Here is a 22,330-nt window from a genome sequence, read left to right as displayed (position 1 = left end):
AACTGAAAATGACCCATAACTTTCCACTGCAGTGCTGAAAATAGCGAAGCCACAGAAATGGCCAACCAAATTCTTTCCCTGGGAAAGAATTCAGTGTTCCGCGGCTTCGCAATAATCAGTTTTCAAACTTCACAGTTCGAACATATGGTGTTCGAACTTCTGAAGTTTCGATGAACTGATAAGAACCCCAAATTGAATAGTACTGGAGCCAGGAGTGACCCCTGTGGTACTCCACAGTCATGTTTCCTATTAGTGACATTGTTCCTCTCAGTTTACTATCAAAATTTAGATTGGCACTTAATGTGAAGCTTAGGTCGAAAGGCTGTTTTCAAGTTCACGTAATGTCGATCCAGAAAATGTTCAACTCCACGTTAGTGAAGTGGTAGTGTGCATTCACTAATGCGGAATCAATGTTCTGATAACAGATCGCACTACAGTGGGGATCGGGAAATGTACCCTTTTCTCACTGTAGTCCAATCTCAGAGTTGGAATATATAAGCAGGGGGTGTGTGTGTGGGGGGTGCAGCCTTCCACATGGGGGGGTGCAGGGGGGCTTGTCCCCCTGCAAACACGTTACCAGTAACACAGACTTTTGACATTGGAACTTCCAGTGTTCAAATATCAATTTCATGTTATCATTTCTGAAAATGTTGGTAATTCATTAATACCAATTTCGGCAAACTGGTTCGATCAAAAGGTGGAAAATTATTTTGATTTTCCACATTTAGATAGTAAACTGTTTCTCTCACAGCAGTTCTATGTGTCCTACCTCTAAGCCATACAACAGAACAGTTTCTCAGTCTCCATCTTATTTCTGTCAATTCCACTTCTCCCAGAATGCACCTGTACAGGACTGGGGCAAACTCCTTAGTCAAGTCCAGGTATCCCAGATCTGTTGGTACTCTCCTGTCAAGTTCTTCTGTAACCCAGTCTTAAAAAATGGATCACGTTTGAGTGATAGCTCCTTCTTGCCATGAGCTCATGTTGCTTGTTCTCTTGCAGAATTTTCTCTTCTAGACAGCAGCAAGCCTTTACCTCATGACCATCTCCATGATTTTCCCTGCCTCTGCTATTAAGCTGAGCATCCTTTTGTTACCAGGATTTTTATTCCCCTTCCCCTTGCTTTGAACAAGGGTACCACACTTGCTTTCTTCCAGTCCTCTTAACACTTTTGTACTGGCAAGTGATCTGCTTAAGTCTCCCATCCTCTTCTCTTCAAGTTTCTGGTGCCAATAAACTATAGTTTTCTTCTACCTTAACCTGCTGGAGAAATCATTTACCCTAGGTTCTGTTCCTGCCCCACCAAACTATCTACAAGTTAACATCTTTGTAGGGTTCCCACAATGCATGCATACATGTACACACACGCACACACACAAATACCATTTTGCTGAGTGATTTATGCAAAACAATTCAAGAAAGCAGTCTAGTAACTAAAACATGCACTATATTGCTTAATAATTTATTCAAAACTGCACAAGCATAAAGTTTAAAGTCCAAGAATCATCAGCTATTTCCCTCACTCTCTTGATCATGCTGGTGGCACATTTATTTGCCTCTGAGTTTACACAGCCCAGAACTGCAGACTGTAATTGGAAAGAAGACAGGCCATAAATGCAACAAAGTGCAGGGTTTATTTTTGCAGCCATCTGGCTACATCCCATCCATGACATAATAGTATATATGTGGCTTTTTATACATATATATATATATATATATATATATATATATATATATATATATATATTACTTTGTGCTTGTACTGTAGATGTGTCTGTAATACCTAGCTACAAACTGAAAAAGACTGATTTTCGCACGCCAAATGGTTTGTCTACAGTTTGAAACAGGTGATTAGATATCATCATTGCAGGTCTATATTACATCGTCGAACTCACAGGAGTTCAAACGATGTAATATTGAACCAGGAAGTTCGAAAACCAAAAAGCACGAAAACACAGAACAGCGATTTTTTTTCCCAGGGAAAAAAAATCACTGTTCCGGTACAAAAAAAAACATGTACACTTTAAACTTAAACTAATAGGGGGTTGCCCCCCACACAGCCCAGCTTGGGGGGCTGTGCTGGGTTCCTATTACATTGTCAAACTATAAAACTTCGAACACTACAAGATCGAACTTGTATGTTCGAAGTTTTATAATTTCGAACAACGAAAAAAAAAATAAAAACCAACAAACAGAAAGCAACTCTTGTAAGCAGAGGGCAAGCCCCCCTGCACCCCCCACACCCCCCGCTCTTTAAATATACCAACTCCGAGATCGCACTACAACCTTACCACAATGTATTGCAATCTCAGAGTTGGTATATTTAAAGAGCGGGGGTGTGGGGGTGCTTGCCCCCCTGCTTGCAAGACTTTATTTCTTTTCTTTTTTTTTTTTTACTTAATCAAAGTTCTGAAACTTCAAACATACGGTTTTTACCTTATGGTGTTCGGAGTTTCAGAACTTCGATAATGTAATAGGAACCCGGCTGTGGCCCCCCACACCCCCCTACTTAAATATACCATCTCCGAGATCACACCACAGTGGAGGAAATAGCAAAGCTGCAAAAATGGCCTACTGATTTTTTTCCCCTGGATAAAAATCGGTGTTCCGTGGCTTAACTATTTTTGCATTTCGAACATATGGGTTCGATATTACAACATTCAGACTCCTGTGAGTTCGATGTTGTAATATAGACCCCATCATGGCAACTAGTCACAAAGAAGAGATCTAACAAAACTGAAAGATAAAGTGCAATGGAAAGAAGATTTAACTTTTCATGAAAGAAGCATAATCGCAAATAGCCTACATGCTCAATCTACAAGAAATCCAGGGGAATTCTAGCACTCCTGTGGCATGATGCTGCTGTCTTTCAACCTCCATGCAGCAAATATGTATTATCAGAGGTTCCAATCTCACTCACGAACTGTAAAGATATTATAAGTTATGTTGATTTTAAAAATATGAGTTTAGGAACTGGCACAGTGGTTAATGTGTTTGCCTCACAAAGTATAGAGCTTGATTCTCACCTTTGAGGGCAGCTAGCTTAGTATCAACCTATCAATTCTTAACTCTTCTTTAAATACAGACAATGACAAAGTAAGACTGGGTTCTCTTTTTCTGCTTTTTTTGAGATTACAAATGCATGGCTACAGTATTAAGGGATCAGTTTCTGTGTCTGTTTGGCTACCTTCCCCACACAGGTATTTTTTGATGCAGCTTCCATTGCAATACATAGAACCATCTGTAATGAATGCTCATATAGACAGTAGGATTGATTAATGACAGGGAGCCTAGACTCCAGGAGTAGACTGTATTCTCATATCCCCCCACATTTACACTCTGACATTCTGATGCATTTTATCTCCTGCTTCACTACCAGAAAATACCCCAATTTTAAATCATACTAAAAGAGAATGAAGTTTGGCACCAAAAAATGTGTCATAGTAAACATATATTTTATGTAGCACTAGCAACTGCAAATACACTGTCCTGTGATCTACCATCAAACAGAGTGAGACAGAACAAATCTGACTGGAAAGCAGACAGTGGACTTTGTGCTAAATGTCCACATTCTCTCATCTTTCCTCAATCCCCCAGCAAGCAAGCAAATAAACAAATGTACTGCTACTGGCTATGAAGTGGCAGTTGGTACTGTAGCAGGAGCATCCACATAACGTTCTGCATCTCCACTATAAAATTCATTCTTAAAAAGGCCTGTGCTTTGTCTTTAATCCTTACATGCCTGCATTAACTGCATTTAGAGATATACACCTATATACAAGCATACAGACATGTGAATACATATAGAAATATTTCAACGAGTAAGTGCACACACGGAAACACTGAAGCCAAGACCAAAAGCATTCTGTATTATGGTCTAAGCTTCAAGTTGTGTGCACATTTTTCATAAAACATCTATTTAGGACCAGTCCTAAGACAAACAAAACACTTTTTCATAAATGCTGCTAGACTACCAAAGCACTTCCCAATGAAAGAATGCATTGATGCATTTTTATAGTAAAGTAATGTGGATGTGTCCTTTCTGATGATATATGGACCAAGAGAAAGCAGTTTTTTGCAAAGTCTCAAAAAGTGCACTTTGACTATAACTCTGCCTATACCAGACCCATAGCTGATTCATCCGGCACTCTGTGTAGCATGCAGTTTCCCAGACTGGCACCCATATCAGCTCACAGTTGAGGAGCAAGAAAAAGAAAGTATTCTCAAAACTGTTAGCAAACTGTAGAGGTCTGCCTTCTACAAATATAACAGAGCAGTAGAGAGAAATAATAAGGCAATGAACTCAAGATCACCTTATTTATTTTAGAGTCTTCAAAACATACTTAGGGTAACCATTTGAAATGCTGGGACTCCAACATCAAGTCCCAAAATACTGAGACTGAAAGATCGGACTTCTATATACCAAGTCCAAGATTTCATTTTTCAGAATATTCCATTTTTTCTGAGGTATGGCAATCTTAGAGTTGGTATATATAACTTTGAGGGGTGTGATGGGGTTGCCCTCCACATGAGGGAGGTGCAAGGAGTGCTTCATCCCCTGCAAAAAGAACTTTAAGAAGAGCTACTTTTGAGATTTGCTCTTCTCCCAGTTTTCGGTCTCTTTTTTTTTTTTGGCTTTTCAGCACTCAGCATTTCAATAGGGAGCCCATGCATAGCTGTTATTCAGCTTTAAGATGCTAAGCAAAGGTAAAAAAGCTATGGTATCTCATTTTTCAAATAACTAATGCCTGCTTATAACAATCATCACCTCGTGCATAAACAGTTTTGCATATATATATTACATATATACATCATGGAACTCATTAACAAAGACATTGGGAATCTCCAAACACTTGACCCGACCAGTGGCGGCTGGTGACTTCAAATTAAAGGGGGGCTGCAAGAGACAGCTGAATGGGTGGGGCCGATGGGAAGGGGTGTGACCAACTAGAAAGGGATGGAGCTATGCTCAAAATCACAACAACTGGAACTTTAATTAAATACGCTGCCCTGGGTGTCAAACCGTCATTACGAGAGTCCAATCAAGACAAAATGAAGTGTAGAAGAAAAATATATTTCAATGCATTGGCTACATGACAACTTGCTTAATATCTAGATGGAAACACAAAGGTTGTGAGGCATGAAAACTAGATTGCTTTTTTAATACATTACTGGAATGCCAGTCAAAATCAAGTATAAAAAAACAAGCAGCACTCAACTCAAACCACTTCTCCTTGCACTGCAGTTCTAATTATAATTTATATTCAGCTTTATAAAATTACCAAGTAATATGCTGAAAGTAGCAATCTCTGTGATACCCCCACTTGTAAAAATGTTTCTTTTTTTTTCTCAAAAAATTTTTTATTAATTATATGAATAGCAAGACAATTAAAAGATTATACATAACAAGAAGGCATAAATGAACATATAACAATTCATCTAGTGATAATAACCTTCATGAGATTTTGATAAGTTATTTAGAAATAAAACATACACCATATGTACACTATATACAAGTTAGGCAACCTGAGGAAAAAAAAAAAAAATATTTAACATTAACTATTTAATATGTTTAAAACCTTTTCTAACACAACCTTTCTAATAGCTTTTTTGGACTTCCACCTAAGTATCTTTGAGCATCAATAAATTTAAAAGCCATTTTCTGGAAAGTAACCCATTTTAATTTAGAACGATCAATCCAATTTTGTATTATATAAAGTTTTAGTAATGAGCAAATAAAAATGATAACATGAATATCAACTTTTGAAAGATGAATCAATGGAATATGCAGAATAGCAAATTCCCACGTCAACGTGGATTTTTGATATCCCATTTTCTGCAGTCTGACTTTCAAAGATGTCCACAATCTGTGAGAAAAATGACAATACCATAGAATATGAAGGAGGTCTGCTTGGGGATGAGAACAGCATGAACACGAAGGGGACTTATTTGGGTTAAATTTGTTTAATTTGATTGGGGTAAAGTAGGCATCATTATTAATCATTAATTGTGTGTATGCTAATTTTTAAAAGGGATAAATTCCTTAGTGTGTCTAATAGCCAGGACTTTCTGAGATTCTGACAATTGGGAATTATAATTCAACCAAACATTAGATAAAAGACAGTTGTGGTCCATCATTAAAGAATTAATTAATTTATATGAGTTTGAGAGAATTTTATCAGATGATGAAAGTATTTTAATAATCGTGTTAAGGTTTTTCAATTGTGAGTCTATGGGGACCAGAGATACAAATTTGTTTTTAATTATTGCTCTTAGTTGTGTAAGAATTGGTGAGTAATTCCAGTTTACTTTCAATAACTTACGCCAGTCAGATAAAGGCAAGTCAAGATATTTCAAAACATCTCCTACTTTTAGATTTTTAATTAAAGGATAGTTTGTTAAGTTCAAAAGTTTATTGTCCAATAATATATTTGGGTTTAGATGAATTGGCTGAACATGGTGCGAGATCTTTTCTAGTTTACACATTTTGAGTAAGGTTTGGAAATCTCTAATCTTTTGTTTAAATACTGTAGATATATTTTTAATAAATAAACTATCCAGAGAGATAAAGGGAATAGCTTCAGGATTTAAATTATTAGAAATGACATAATTATACCATAATTTTATCCATAAAGAGTGATTTGGATAAGAAGTGTTATTGAATTTAGAGATAGTAAGAAGTTTATTGGATGAGACAATCAAATAATAGAGATAAAGATTAGGTAAACCCAAACCTCCCTTGTCCTTCGAAAATGCCAATCTAGAATAGGAAATTCTAACAGATTTAGGGAACCATATGAATTTTGCCAAAGCTTTATTTACAGACTCAAAAAAATTTTTTTTAATTATCTGATCAGATGAGAATTGGTAAAGAAATTTAGGCAGAATATTCATTTTAATAATGGCCACCCTTGAAAGAAATGAAAGGTTTAGATGCTTCCATCTGTCCATATCAGACAATATAGAGTTCCATAATTTATTAATATTATTTTGAAAGGAAGATTTATTATTGTGTTCTAAATTGATTCCTAAATATTTTATATTATAAGTAAACTGAAAATGATCGTCTGGAAACAAAAAATATTTGTGTGCTAAATGATTTAAGGGAAAAATATGAGTTTTTGTAGAATTTAAAAGATAGTTGGAAACCAAAGAAAAATAATCAATAGAATTCATTATCTTTCTGTAATCAGATAATGGAGTTTGAAAGTAGATTACTAAATCATCCGTAAAAGCAGAGAAATGAATATTAGTATTAAGAATTCTAGGGATGTTATGAAAAGTATTTTGAGTAATAAACAATAGCAAAGGTTCTAAGTAAATGTTGAAAAGAAAAGGGGACAATGGACAACCCTGTCTTGTTCCTTTAGTGATCTTTATCGAGCAGAAAATTGACCATTAATGTATAGTCTAGTAAACATATTCTTGTATAAAACTTTTAAAAATTATAAAGAATAAGGGAATATTAAAACATAACATAGTTTGAAATAGAAAGTTCCAACATACTCTGTCAAAGGCATTTGATGCATCTATAATCAAAGCATATATAGGGTTTGGATTTTTCTTAATGAGATGAAGTATAGTCTCTAAAGATAGAGTATTATCCCAAGCATGTCTCTGAGACATAAAACCTGATTGATCTGACGAGATAATTGAGGGTAAAATCCGTTTCAATCTGTTAGCCAGAATAGATGACAGAATCTTAATATCCACGTTAATTAAAGAAATGGGTCTATAATTTACTGGGTCAGATTTATCTTTATTATTTTTTGAATTAGAATGGTTTTGGATGTGTTCCAATGAATATCTGAGATATCATTAACTCTTATATGATTGTAAACTTTAAATAGAAAGGAAGAACTACCAATTTGAAAGTTTTGAAAAATTCTGGAGTAAAACCATCAGGTCCCGGAGATTTACCCAATTTAAGATTATCTATTGAATCCGAGATTTCTTGTACCGATATAGGGGTAGGAAGTAGTTTTTGCTGATTATCATTAAGTTTAGGGAACTGCAAAGAGTCTAAAAGAGTTTTGAGTGATTATCTTTAACAGAATTAGAAGAACCTGAATATAACTCAGTGTAAAGAGAGGTGAAAAGTTGAATAATCTCTTCATCAGTATTATATAATCTGTTATTATAAGATAAAGATGTAATATTTGGATTTCTGAAGTTAACTTTAATAATTCTCGCTAACAATTTAGATGGAACCTGGGCCCACTCTGAATATGAAGCAAGTAGCTTTTGTTCAGCTAAGGAGAGGTTATTTTGGTGAAGCAGAATTAAATCTTTCTGACAATCAAAAATTTGTTTTTCTAAAGTAGGATCATAGTTCAGACTAAGATGATTTTCCAACGAAGAAATTCTTGATTTTAAGAATTCCTCTTTCTTAAAGTATTGTTTTTTGAAAAAAGCAGCTTTACTAATAAATAAACCTCTTAATCTTGCTTTACATGCAGCCCATTGTATGTCATAAGGAATGTCTGATGATTCAAGACTATTCACCACTTCATTTAGGATTTCTGAAGCTTGTTTGCAAATATCTTCATTTGACAATAAGTTATTATTTAAGGTCCACTTATTAAACATAGTTTTATTTTTGATATTGGGTTTTATGTTCAATTTTAGTGAAATTCTTGAGTGATCCGAAAAGAATCTGGGTTCTGTAGTAAAGTCCACAATATATTTTGAAATATAATCTGAAAATAGAAAGAAGTCTAATCTGGACCACGAATGATAGCACTTAGAATAATAAGTATATATATCATTCTTGTTTATATTTTTAACAGTGTGGAGGGGATCTATTAAATTATATTCTGTCATCAAATCATTTATAGCCAGAGTAGATTGAAGATTATAGGTGACAGTGGAGCGGGAACAATCAATTACAGGGTTTATAACTGCATTCCAGTCACCACCCACTAGAATATGATGATCCTTATAGGATGCAATAATATTGTAAATTTTTAAAATGAACAAATGTTGTGAATTACATGGGCCATATAGATTTAAAATTAATAAGGGTTTGTCCAAACCAGCAATAGAAGCGGTAAATAAGCACCACCTCCCCTCATCATCAAATTTCTCATCAATAATATTCCCAATGAATTTTTGTTTAATGATTATAGCTACACCTCTGGAGTTAGATGAGTCACCTGAAGCTATAATCTTTTTGATCCATTTTTTAACTCTTTATTCCAATCAATACGTGAAATATGGGTCTCTTGAATAAAACAAATGTTAGCCTGTGATTTAAAGATCATATGAAATAATAGTGACTTTTACGCTTTATCTTGAATGCCTCTAACATTCCAAGAATCTAAAATTATGTCAACAGGCATATTCTACAAGTATAATCATTATTGATGCTATAAAAGTGAACTCAAGGTGCAAATCCAACACAACATTAAAAAGAAGAAGAAAAAAATAAAAGAAAAAAACAGTCTTTAAGTATTCAAGCAAGTCATCAAATAACATTTGTTGAAAAAAAAAAGAAAAAAGTTTTTTTAAGAACCATGAAATGTATAATAATAACCTTTATCCTAACCCTAGTGCCTACCCACCAATCCCCCTGTGATAAAGGAAGAGCAGAAGAACATGAAAAAAACATTGTAATTATAGATAATAATAACCTCAAGTTAGAATACAAATTACTCAAAGGAAGCCTAACATAACATAAAGTCCGAGTAATACTACTAAAAATATATGCAAAATTAACTAATTTCAAGATGTCCAACATGCTTAATCCCTACTTCTAATACTAATCTAAAGCTCCTATCCTTAAATTGAAATTTATAGTGATTAAATGTATTTCCTCAAGTATTTCAAGAGAAAGAGAAACAAGTAAATAATAAATAAATCACACTCTGCTTAACTAGAACACTCTATCATAAGAAGTAATACAATTAAAACTGAAAGATATGTAAGATAACATATATAAGTATAACAAAACCAACTGGTAACATTATAATATAAGTAAATAAGCATAGCATTACTGAACTAAAGATAATAGTCATGCACTATCTACTGAACCTTCTTTAGTACTTTAGTGATAATTTCATTAATCAACATGACCATTAGTATAATAAAAGCACTAATACCTGTAGAATGAGTATTTAGTTATAGTTCAAATAAAGCAAAAAACAACTACCAAGCAACCATATCTCAAAATGAAAAAAAATTCAGTCTGGAGATGCATCTATTAACTAGATAATAATAGTACAGGAACTATTCAAAATGAAATATTATAAGCTGTACGGTTTTAACACTAGTTAATATACATGAATAAAGTATAATTATATTATTAAATAGTAACTTAAACAGCATCATATATATTGGACTGAATGTACAACAATGTGCATACATATAATTTTAAATCTACTTTTTGAATATTTTACTAATGACTCTGTTAGGTTATATAGCCATACTATTCTTCTAAGCTATAGATGTAACATAGCAAAACAGCATGAAAAGACAAGGCTTTTAAAGTAAACATTTTGAAAATCTAATTAAAACAGAAACAAGCAAGCTAAATGCAGTAAATCTAAGGGCTTAAATATATACATGTAGATTCAGCTAATCATATTAAAGATAGTTATTTCAAACCTTTCAAATAAGTAAAGGCTTTCTTAAACATAAACTACTAATCATAAATATCACATCCAGCCTCTGAGAAGAGAGAGAGCAGAGAATAGAAAGAACATGAAACTTTCATATGAACAGGTATACTTTGTAACATTTGTCAAATTAAACACTTCAGTATAATATAAAATATTGTATGAAAAAATATTCTGAATAGGAAAATATGTTCATTTCTTTACACATCCTTTAGAATTTTAATATATAAAACTAACCTGTTCATTTGTTTCCAGAAACATTTTCACTCTGCTTTATGAAAGTAGCAGCTTGCTTTGAAGTCATGCAGACACACTAAAAGTCACTGAATATATTATGTGACATGAATCTGTTTAAATTTAAAAGCAACCTTCATTTATGAAGAGAAAACACTTTAAATAATAGCCAGATCTATTAAAAGTTAGTGCTATTGAATACTTGTTGAAAACAAGCAGACTTGTGTATTTGAAACTGTCCTTCTTTCCTCACAAATGATGACATCACCATCCATCTCAGAGAGACTGTAGTGTGCATGTTCATGCAGAGCATCAGCTGGAACTCTGAGGGAAGATTTTCTAGCTAGAATGTTGAGATGGAATGTTTTTCCCTCCAAAAATCATTTAGCTTACACAGAAGGCTGTAACTCCAAAGCTTGTAGTAAAATTAACATATTATCTATTTACACAGCAAGCATATGTGAGAGAAAGAGAAAAAGTAAATACAGGAATTTAAATGCTTCTATTAATCCACACAAATCTAACAAGCATATATCCTGTCACTGCACACTGTCACACCAAATCCATCATGTGTAAATTACATGACAAGTTCTTAAGGTAATATAATTATGTCACACCAGAATTACAAATCATGTAACACAAATACTGTCAGATTAAAGAAAAGAAAAGATCAAACCTTATTGTAGTTCTTTAACAGTAGAATATTAAGATACAGTGTCAGGAAGCTTTTTAAATGTTTTAAGAAAAATGTCTTTTGCATCTTTAGGATCTGAACATACAAATCTTTTGTCATTAGCTGTGAAAGACAAGGTATTAGGATATGCCATTCGAAATCTAATCCCTCTTTTTATCAAGTCAGCACAATAGGGGGCTAGTTTTTGTCTATTTAATTTGATCTGTGCAGGAGGATCTTGGGAAAATGATAATTTGTGAGACTTCCATATGAATTGTTTCTTTGTTTTAGCAGTTTCTAGGATCTGGAAAGTGTCTTGAAAGTTTAGTAACTTAGTATAAATTAACCTTGGTGTGGAAGAATCTTGCTTTGTACGCAGTGCTCTGTGTGCTCTCTCTACAATTATAGATTTTGAAGAAGTTTCACAATTTAACAGTGTTTCAAAGATATTTTTAGTCACAGATAACAAGTTTTTATTGTCATAAGATTCAGGTAAGCCACGAATAATGATGTTATTTCTTCGACTCCTGGCTTCCAGATCCAATATTTTAGCTTGTAAATCTGAAACAGTTTTATCTCTAGATTTAAAGTCACTTTCCAATAAGTCTGTTTTAACCTCCAAAGCTAAGATTTTATTTTCAATAGTAACAATACTATTGTTTATTTGCTTTAAAGATTTACTAAAGTCTGTAAACTGTTCTGAAAAGTTTTGTATAGCACTTTGGATTGGTTTTAATGCTATTTTTAGTTCTTCTAAAAGGAAATTTGAGCCATTTAAATCTTTATTACTTACATTAAAAGTTTCTGTAGGTTGTCTAGATGATTTCAGTCTTTTGAACCTGAATCTTTTTCAGGAGAGAGCATTGAAGTATATTTGGCCTTTGTAGGCTGAGTCTCCATGGAGTCAGATTTTGTAGCCATGCCCAGAAATGGAATGCAGTTAGCAGGATACCAGGAACCAGGAACAGACTGGAGCAGTAGGAGTCCCAGCAGCAGAGAGACCAAGAATGTTCTGAGGTAAAATAAATCCCAGGATAATAATTCCAGAAGAAAAAATAATCCAAATGCGTAGAAAAAGATTTATAAAATCTTTTAGTATAAAAATTTGAGGAAAAAGGTTGATGTAAAGTTGTAAAAAAAACCAAAAGTTAAATAGCTGTGAGGAGCTCAGAGAGTAAGGACTAGACTAGTCGGCGGCCATCTTGGAATCCGTAAAAATGTTTCTTATCCAAAAAAGACCTGCTGCCTGACAACAACTATCTACTTGTTTCATGGAGAACACATGAGCAAAGTAAAAAATGAACAGCGAACAAGAAACAAGCTCAAGATAAATTGCTTAAAGGATTACTGCACAAGTTATGGACCAAACATGATAGACTGGCATTCTGTTTAGTTTACGGGTAAAGCCTGCAAAGATAACTGCAAGTCTCCAACAAATGTAATGAGCTTCTGAAAATACTGTAATCCTGTCCTTTATTACAAATACTGTCATATGCATTTCAATACCCAAGGCTTATTTGTTATCTAGTTATGTAAATATTCTCTGCAGGGCAACAATGAAAAGGCTTTCAATGTTGGTAATTCTTTAACAGTATGCTTATTAAAGCTTACTTATATCTTACAATCTCCGACAAGCTTACCTGATGGTCATTAAAGCATTGCTACTTTAATACAGAGCAGCAGGGCACTGTAACAGCATGCATTTTCTGAATAATAAGAAGCATAAATCAACAGTATAAAAATATGACAGAAAACCAGAACATTCTGCAAAATCAAAGACATGAAAAGCCACGGTCGTACTTGTGGTCTACCTTGGATGGGGAAATACTCTCTACACTTACACTGCATAACTGCCCCTTGTCTTGCTTGGACACATCCAGAGCCACTACAATGGGGAGTGGAGTGCAACAAGTAGGTCACAGTTTGAAATGTCTCTGACTGACGATGATGGCTCTGACACTCATACCTCTCAACCTCAGAGCAAGAAATCTGGACAAAGTCATACATAGAAGTGGGACACAGGCCCAAAAATAAAGACACTTTTTAAATATTGCTCTTATAAACTTAGAAATATAATAGAATAGTAGTAGGTCCTGCATTAGTATGAATTTTCTGAATGGTATGAAATCTGAAACCCAAATGTCTGCCATTATTTTCTAACTTCAATCTTTAATGATTTGCCACTAATTTGCCAGAAAAACACAATTTTATGAAAAAAACAAATATGTTATGCAAGAATATAAAATTGCCACACAATACAGCTGTGAACCTGTCAAAGAAGGGACACCTTTTTAACATTTGTACTGTTAACTTGAGCAGCTGACAAAATAAGAGCATCTACATGCATTTCTGAAATAAAAATAATCTATAACTCTGATCATTACAGTTATTTATAATTGTAAACCCTCCACGTTTTCTTCCAAAATTGCCATTTTGCAGAGGGATTATTAAGGGGAGAGCAACATTTTGAGCCAAAATTGGAGACAGTTGAGAGGTTTGGATATTCCTAATTCTATAAAGCGATTTATTTACACGTACCTCTCAACCTCTTAATGCAGGAAATCTGGATATGGCCAAATATATTGGGGGAACATACAAATAGTACTAAAAAGACAGTTGATAGAATAACAGGTCTTGCTTTAGCATGCATTTTTCTGAAGGTTATGATGTCTGAAACTCAATGTCTGTCATTATTTAGTGACTTCATTCCTAAATGATTTGGCAGAAAACCACAAATTTTATGAGGAACAAACCAAAAATAAGAAGCAAAAATCTATTCATTCTGCAAAAGTCTGGACAGTTGAGAGGTATAGTTCAGCTGGGGCTGTCTGAGTTTGCTGCCCTACCCCCCCTCACAAAATCATGGTCAAATGGAGCGTTCCCCCCTGCAGCCATTCTAATGTCCCATTCCTTGGTTATTTCACCCCATTTGCCATAAACACTGTAATGTGCATGCTGCTTTACTTCTGCAATGATATGGATTTCATTTGAAAGTTTTATTTTATATTTTACAGCATAACCCCTAATAGATATCTGCAAAGCAATGCAGTCTCACAATGAAAGTAGACTTAGCATTAAAACTTCTCCGCCCTTATAGGTTCATAGGTAGGTTCTAGGCTATCTGCACGAGGGCATTTATAAGTCTAGCCAGAGTGTGTCAGCTTTCGCTGCCCCATTGATTAATTAACTGATTGATTAACTGAGCCTCTGTCAAGCAGAGCCAATGAAGTGATCCCAGGGATGTACTTTCTGTTACCCATCCACTCGTCAAGGCTTCTCTTGAAGAGTGCGAGTGAGGGGCTCTGCCTAATGTAGTTAGGAATTTTGTTCCAAAGCATGGGAAGTCTCTGTGACAGGAATCTATCCCTCCAGCATGTTCTATTTATTGTTGTGGCAAGGTTTAGCTCACTAGAGCGCGTGGCTCGCAGTGACTTGGACTTCTTTAGATGGAGCATGTCCATCAATTCTGAGTTGGACATGGCTTTGTAAGTCAGGCAGAGATCACCTCTGAGTAAGCGATATGCCACTGAGTACAGCTGGAATTTTTTCAGTCGGGCTGCATATGGCGTATGTTTGAGGCCAGTAATCCTCTTGGTGAGGTGCTTTTGTGGTTTTTCAAGCTGTTGGAAGTGTCTTGTGAGGTACATCCCAAATGGGGCATTGTACTCTATGATGGGTCTGATGAGTGGCAGTGAGGGCACTATAACCTCTTTATTTCTAGATGCGAACCCCTTAGTAATTAGATGGGCCACATAGAAGGATTTCCTAACTACTTTGGCAATATGATTGTCAAAGGAGAGATTACTATCAACCTGGGTCCCCAGATCTCTTATTACCTCTTCTGTATTAAGGGGGCTGTCGCCTATGTGGTAATTTGTGGGTGTTTTGTTTTTCCCAAATGGGATGACTATGCATTTTTTGGCATTTAGCTTGAGGCTGTGACTTTGACACCAGGTGTCTGTCTCAGTAAGGCCTTTTTGGAGGATGTCTGTGTCAGCCGGAGAGTCAATTATGGCTCCCAGTTTGCAGTCACTGGCGAACTTGGTTAGCCATAGTCCTCCTGTGTTTGCCTGTACTTCTGAGAAATATATGCCGAACAGTAGGGGTCACAGAACTGAGCCTTGCAGGACACCACTTGTGACTGGTTTAGAGTCACACCTGGACCCCACTATTCTTACCGTGTGAGTTCTGTCTGTAAGCCAGCTGGCAACTCATCTTGTGAAATAGGGGTTTATGTTCAGGCTGGTGAGTTTTTCTATAATACCTGAGTGAGGAATGGTGTCAAACGCCTTGGTGAGATCAAGGTAGGCTGTGTGAACCACCTTTCCCTCATCTATGGCCTTGGTAACTGTCTCAAAGAAGTCAACCAGGTTTAGTAGGCATGATCTGCCCTTAACAAAGCCGAACTGGGTCAGGTCAAGTGTTTGGAGGTTCCCAATGTCTTTGTTAATGAGTTCCATGATGATGCGCTCCATAACCTTGCAGACCAGGCTAGTCAGGCTTATGGGGCTTTAGTTACCAGGGTCAATTGTGGCTCCTCCTTTGTGGAGCGGAATAACCATTGCTGTGCGCCATTCTATGGGCACATAGCCTGTGGAGAGGCTGAGTTTGAACAGCGTGTTTAGGTGGGGGGTTAGTTCATTCTGTAGTTCATGCAAGACACCCTGGGACACCATCTGGCCCCATTGATGCTGTGTTTTTGGCTTTTGAAAGGGCTGTTTTCACCTGTGCTTCTGTGATTTTCGGGACACTACACTTTTTCCATATTGCTGTGGGCCCTTTTGAAGGTGAGAGGGAGGTGAAGTTTGCACTGAATTTATCTGTCAGTATGTTGGCAATATCAGTAGGTTCAGTATATTTTCTCAAGCATATCTGCGAGTTGCCACTTAGATTCTTGACATAGCTAAATAAGGCTTTGTGGTTATCTTTCGAATCCTTGGCTATTTTTCTTTCGAAGTTAGCCTTGGATGATTTTATGAGGGACCTTAGTTTCTTACTGATACTGATCAGGGATGTCTTTCCTTCTTGGGATTTGCTTTTTTTCTGAACTAGTTTCCTCCTTTTGTTGTATAACCTGTTTATGACAGAAGTCCACCAGACTGGTTTCCTTCATTTAGGGGAGTGAGTCTTGGTTTTGCTAGGGATGGCACAATCTATGCATCCTTGTAAGTGCTCATAGAGTGCAAATGTAAAGGATTCTGCATCTTGGGCAGTGTTATCCTTTAGCGTGGGGGCTGTGAAACTTACCACCTCTGCCTTAAGTAAGGTGAAGTTTGCTTTAGAAAAGTTTTTCACTGTAGTTTCCTTGGTTGGGGGTGGTGGTGGGGTGTGGACATCCAGGGTGATTAGTTTATGGTCTGATCTAACCAGTGACAGGTTGACCTCCGGTATGGAGCACCTGTTGCCCATGTTGGTGATGACCAGGTCCAATATGTTGTGGCCTCTGGTAGGGATGTTTACCAGCTGATCCAGGGCATTTGAGCTGATAAATCCTTGAAACTCACATTCATTGAAACAGCATTGAAACCCACATTCACAGAAAATACATTTCGCCAGTGGCAGATAAAGATTAATTTTGGGCTGTTTTCAAATCATAGGCCCCTTGAACACGAAATATACACATGTTCTTTGATACACCTTCCTGACTGTATTAAATTATATTCCTTGTACAATACAGTACAGTTGAACTGCCCAGTTCAGAACATTTCCATCATAAGTCTACTCAAACTTCAATAGTCCACTAGTATCAGTAAATATGCACGATCTCTGAAGAAGTAAAAGCCATCTAAATAATTCCACATTAAAGAAATATGTTAACTAATGAAGAGGTTACTGCTAGCAAACAACTTTATATGTCATTGTTTCATCTACAAATAAAGTGCCTGTTGCCCTTGAGGAATAAATTGCTTATGTTGCATTAAAAAAATTATAATGCTAGTAATATCGCAATAGGGAATGGATGGCAAACTGATAACAGGTTCATAGTTACTAGGTATCTTCACCAAAGAGGACTGCAGCATCCATCCTTTTTAAAACAGAGTACAGTATCAGCAATGGATCTACCTACTGTGGGAGTAGAACCCACAGCCTTCTGCATCAAAAGCAAGTACACTACCTGTTGTGCTATTTACAATGTAAGCAGACTCAGCATAAGCAGCACTAAACTTTTGTTCCCATTCAGCTCTCAGCTCCTTGTAAAATCTACTCGACACTCAGCTGTATCTCTGAACTTTGCAGCACAAGAAATCTGGACAAAGCCAAAATTTATTTGGGGGGGGGGGACGAAAGCCCAAAAACCAGGGACACATTTTAAACATTGCTTGTATAATGTTGGAAAGTTGCTAGAATAAAATGCTGTGTTACCACCATACATTTCACTGCCAAGTATTGAACCCAGGTCCCTGTGCTAAACAGCCAGAGCAACATACCACTATGCCAGATCATCTATTTTTATGAAAGAAAGGAAGACTGAAACTTAAATGGCTACCATTTAGTGAATTCAGTTCTCACCATAGCTGTCAACATCTTAGCACAAAAAACCTGAACAAAGCCAATAATGGGGGAATACAGCCCCCAAACATATTCAGTGAGTTCAGTTATCACCATAGCTCTCAACCTTGGCACAAAAAATCTGGACAAAGCCAATAATGGGGGAATACAGTCCAAAAAATAGGGACAAATATCCACTAAGGACACCAGAGCAAACCCACATAAACACAAGGAGGACATGCAGACTCCACACAGAGTGCACCCCAGCCAAGAATCAAACCAGACAACCCATAGCTGTCAGGCAACACTGCTACCACTGCACCACTGTCTGTTTTAAGTAACACAAATACAGAAACCACAGATTTTATGAGGAACAGAACAAATATGAGGCAAAAATCTGCAAATGTTTTAGAAATGGTGGTGGGTAGGGAATTCAGGCTCTTGTCACTTGGGTCCAAGGTACAGGGTTCAAGCCTTATTCTCTACCCACCACCATGATGCAACTGGGGCATTTCACACATATACACACACACACACACACACACACACACACACACACACACACACACACACACACACACACACACACACACACACACACACACCTGTTTCCTGATCGCACACCCTACCTGTTTCCTGATCGTACACCCTACCTGTACTCGGTCCATCCTGCAGCTTCTCAGTGTAGTGTGCAAAAAATCCATCCTGCAGCTCCCCGATCTCAATCCTCCATGCTGGCATGATCTGCAACTCCCATCCTAGCCCTCGCATACTCTCCCGTGAGATGTGAGGAGGTTGGAGCCTCCTGCTATTGGTCCAGACTGCGGGTGATGCAGTCTGGTGACCGTCTGGTTTGTGCGGTTGTCACCACACAGATCTCTGGGTTGGAAGGGAGGAGTTTACTCCCTTCCCTATCCGGACTGCCTAACTGAGCAGTCTGGAGCTCAGGAATGCCTGAGCATGTGTGCTTGGTGTTCTGGTCTGCCTAACACAGCAGCCAGGAACTAAGCACGCATGCGTGCAGTCCGAGATTTTTTTTTTTTATTATTTTCATGTTTTATATGTTCTATTTTTATTTTTTCTAAAGGGACTGTGGGGACTGGGGACTTTATTTTAAAAGTGGAAGGGCTGTAGTCCTATAACACGAGCCACCCTGACCTGACTCAGTTCGGCTTTGTTAAGAGCAGATCATGCCTACTAAACCTGGTTGACTTCTTCGAGACAGTCACCAAGGCCATAGACGAGAGAAAGGTGGTTTACACAGCCTACCTTGACCTCGCCAAGGCTTTCAACACCATTCCCAACTCGGGTATTACAGAAAAACTCACCAGCCTGAACATAACACCTACATCACAAGATGTGTTGCCAACTGGCTTACAGATAGAACTCATACAGTAAGAATAGCGGGCTCCAGGTCCGACTCTAAACCATTCAAAAGTGGTGTCCCGCAAGGCTCAGTCCTGGGACCCCTATTGTTTGGCATATACTTCTCAGAAGTACAGACAAATACAGGAGGACTATGGGTAACTAAGTTCGCCAATGACTGCAAACTGGGAGCCATAACTGACTCTCTGGCTGACACGGACATCCTCCAAAAGGGCCTTACTGTAACGGACACCTTGTGTCAAAGTCATGGCCTTAAGCTAAATGCCAAAAAATGCATAGTCATCCCGTTTGGGAAAAACAAAACACCCACGAATTACCACATAGGTGGCAGCCCCCTTAATACAGAAGAGGTAATAAGAGATCTGGGGACTCAGGTAGTTAGTAACCTCTCCTTTGACATCATATTGCCAAAGTTGTTAGAAAATCCTTCTATGTGGCCCATCTAATTACTAAAGGGTTCGCATCTAGAAATATAGAGGTTATAGTGCCCCTCTACTCGTCACTCATTAGACCCATCATAGAGTACAATGCCCCATTTGGGATGTACCTCACAAGACACTTCCAACAACTGGAAAGGCCACAATAGTACCTCACCAAGAGGATTACTGGCCTCAAACATATGTCCTATGCAGCCCAACTGAAGAAACTCCGACTGTACTCAGTGGCATATCGCTTACTCAGAGGTGATCTCTGCCTGACTTACAGAGCCATATCCAACTCAGAATTGATGGACATGCTCCACCTAAAGAAATCCAAGTCTCTACGAGCCATGTGCTCTAGTGAGCTAAACCTAACCACAACAATAAATAGAACATGCTGGATGGATAGATTCCTGTCATAGAGACTCCCCATGCTTTGGAACAAAATTCCAAATTACATCAGGCAGAGCCCCTCACTAACACTCTTCAAGAGGAACCTTGATGAGTGGATGGGTAACAGAAAATACACCCCTGGGATCACTTCATTGGCTCTGCTTGACAGAGGATCAGTTAATTAATCAATGGGGTGGTGAAAGCCGAAACACTCTGGCTAGGCTTATAAATGCCCTCGGGCAGACAGCCTAGTACCTACCTATGAACCTATCTATATATACATATATATATATATATATATTATATATATATATATATATCTACTAGAAAAAATATAGCTTACTGTAGAGTTTTACCATATAAAAAATTAATATCACAACCAATGTACTCATGCATCTCTCCCACTATATTAACAGGCCTGCTGGTGGGCTGCTTTTACCCATTTGCCCATATCATTGATATTTTCATATGAATCATTGCTTTCTACCAAGGAAGGAGAAGGTTGATGTGTGCAGTGACTTGTCACAGATGTAAATATCATCTGTGAGTTACTAGATATCTGATCACAGTTTTCTAGCCCTCTGTACTTAAACATTCTGCGGGCTACTTTTTCATGTAAATTGTATGCTAATTGCTTTAACTTGTGAAAATATATCATGTAAAGCATGGTGATTCATTTAAAATCATCTCAAAAAGGATATAGTAAATCTTTCCATGTCACTTTTCAGTGAACCATGATATTATGAGTCTGCATTACCAGGCTATAATTCATGCCACACCTTTCGGCCACCTAACCTGGACCGAAACTGAATGGCGCACAGTGACAGTTATCCCACTCCACAAAGGGGGAGCCACCACAGACCCCGGAAACTACCGCCCCATTAGCCTAATGAGCCTGGTCTGCAAGGCTATGGAGTGTATCATCATGGAACTTATAAACAATGACATTGGTAATCTCCAAACTCTGGACCCCACCCAGTTTGGGTTTGTAAAAGGCAGATCATGTCTCCTAAACCTGATAGACTTCTTTGAAGTAGTCACCAAAGCCATAGATGAGGGTAAGGTGGTTCACACAGCCTATCTAGATCTTGCCAAGGCTTTGACACCATCCCCCACTCTGGAATTATAGATAAACTCACTAAACTAGGTATAAATCCCTATGCCACAAGATGGGTTGCCAACTGGCTCACTGACAGAACCCACATTGTGAAAGTAGCAGACTCCAATCCAGCTTCAGACCAGTGACAAGTGGAGTACCTCAGGGTTCAGTCCTGGGTCCTCTCCTGTTTGGTATCTACTTCTCTGAAGTACAGGCCAACACAGAAGGTCTTTGGCTAACGAAGTTCACAGATGACTGCAAACTAGGAGCCATAATCAAAACTCCAGAAGATGTGGACATCATACAAAAGGGCCTTGCTGAGACAGATTCCTGGTGTCAAAGCCATGGCCTCAAGCTCAATGCCAAAAAGTGCATTGTCATTCCTTTTAGTAAAAACTCAGTACCCATGAACTACCACATAGGTGGTAGTCTACTTAACACCGAAAGTGTGTGATAAGAGACCTTGGGACACAGGTGGACAATAGTCTCTCCTTTGATAATCACATTGCCACAGTAGTCAGGAAATCCTTCTATGTGGCACACCTCATCAAAAAAGGTTTCTCATCCAGGAAAAAAGAGGTCATTGTTCCCCTCTACTCGTCACTCATTAGACCCATTATAGAGTACAATGCCCCTTTAGGTATGTACCTCACAAGACATCTACAACAACTGGAAAGGCCACAGAAATACCTCACAAAGAGGATTACTGGCCTGAAAGAGATGCCCTATGCAGACCATCTCAAAAAACTGTAGCTTTACTCCGTTGCATATGGACTACTCAGAGGCGATCTCTGCCTATCACACAAAGCTATGTCAAATCCAGAGCTTTTAGACATGCTCCACTTAAAGAAATCCCAATCCCTACGAGCTACACGCTCTAGGGACCTAAACCTCGTCACCACAATAAACAGAACATGCTGGAGGGATAGATTCCTGTCCCAGAGACTTCCCATACTCTGGAACAAACTACCTATCTATATCAAACAAAGCTCCTCATTAGCACTGTTCAACAAAAATCTTG

This window comes from Protopterus annectens, chromosome 13.part0 (genome assembly GCF_019279795.1).
Source record: "Protopterus annectens isolate FY-2018-M chromosome 13.part0, PAN1.0, whole genome shotgun sequence".
Taxonomy (NCBI): Eukaryota; Metazoa; Chordata; order Ceratodontiformes; family Protopteridae; genus Protopterus; species Protopterus annectens.
This window is presented reverse-complemented; position numbering follows the sequence as displayed.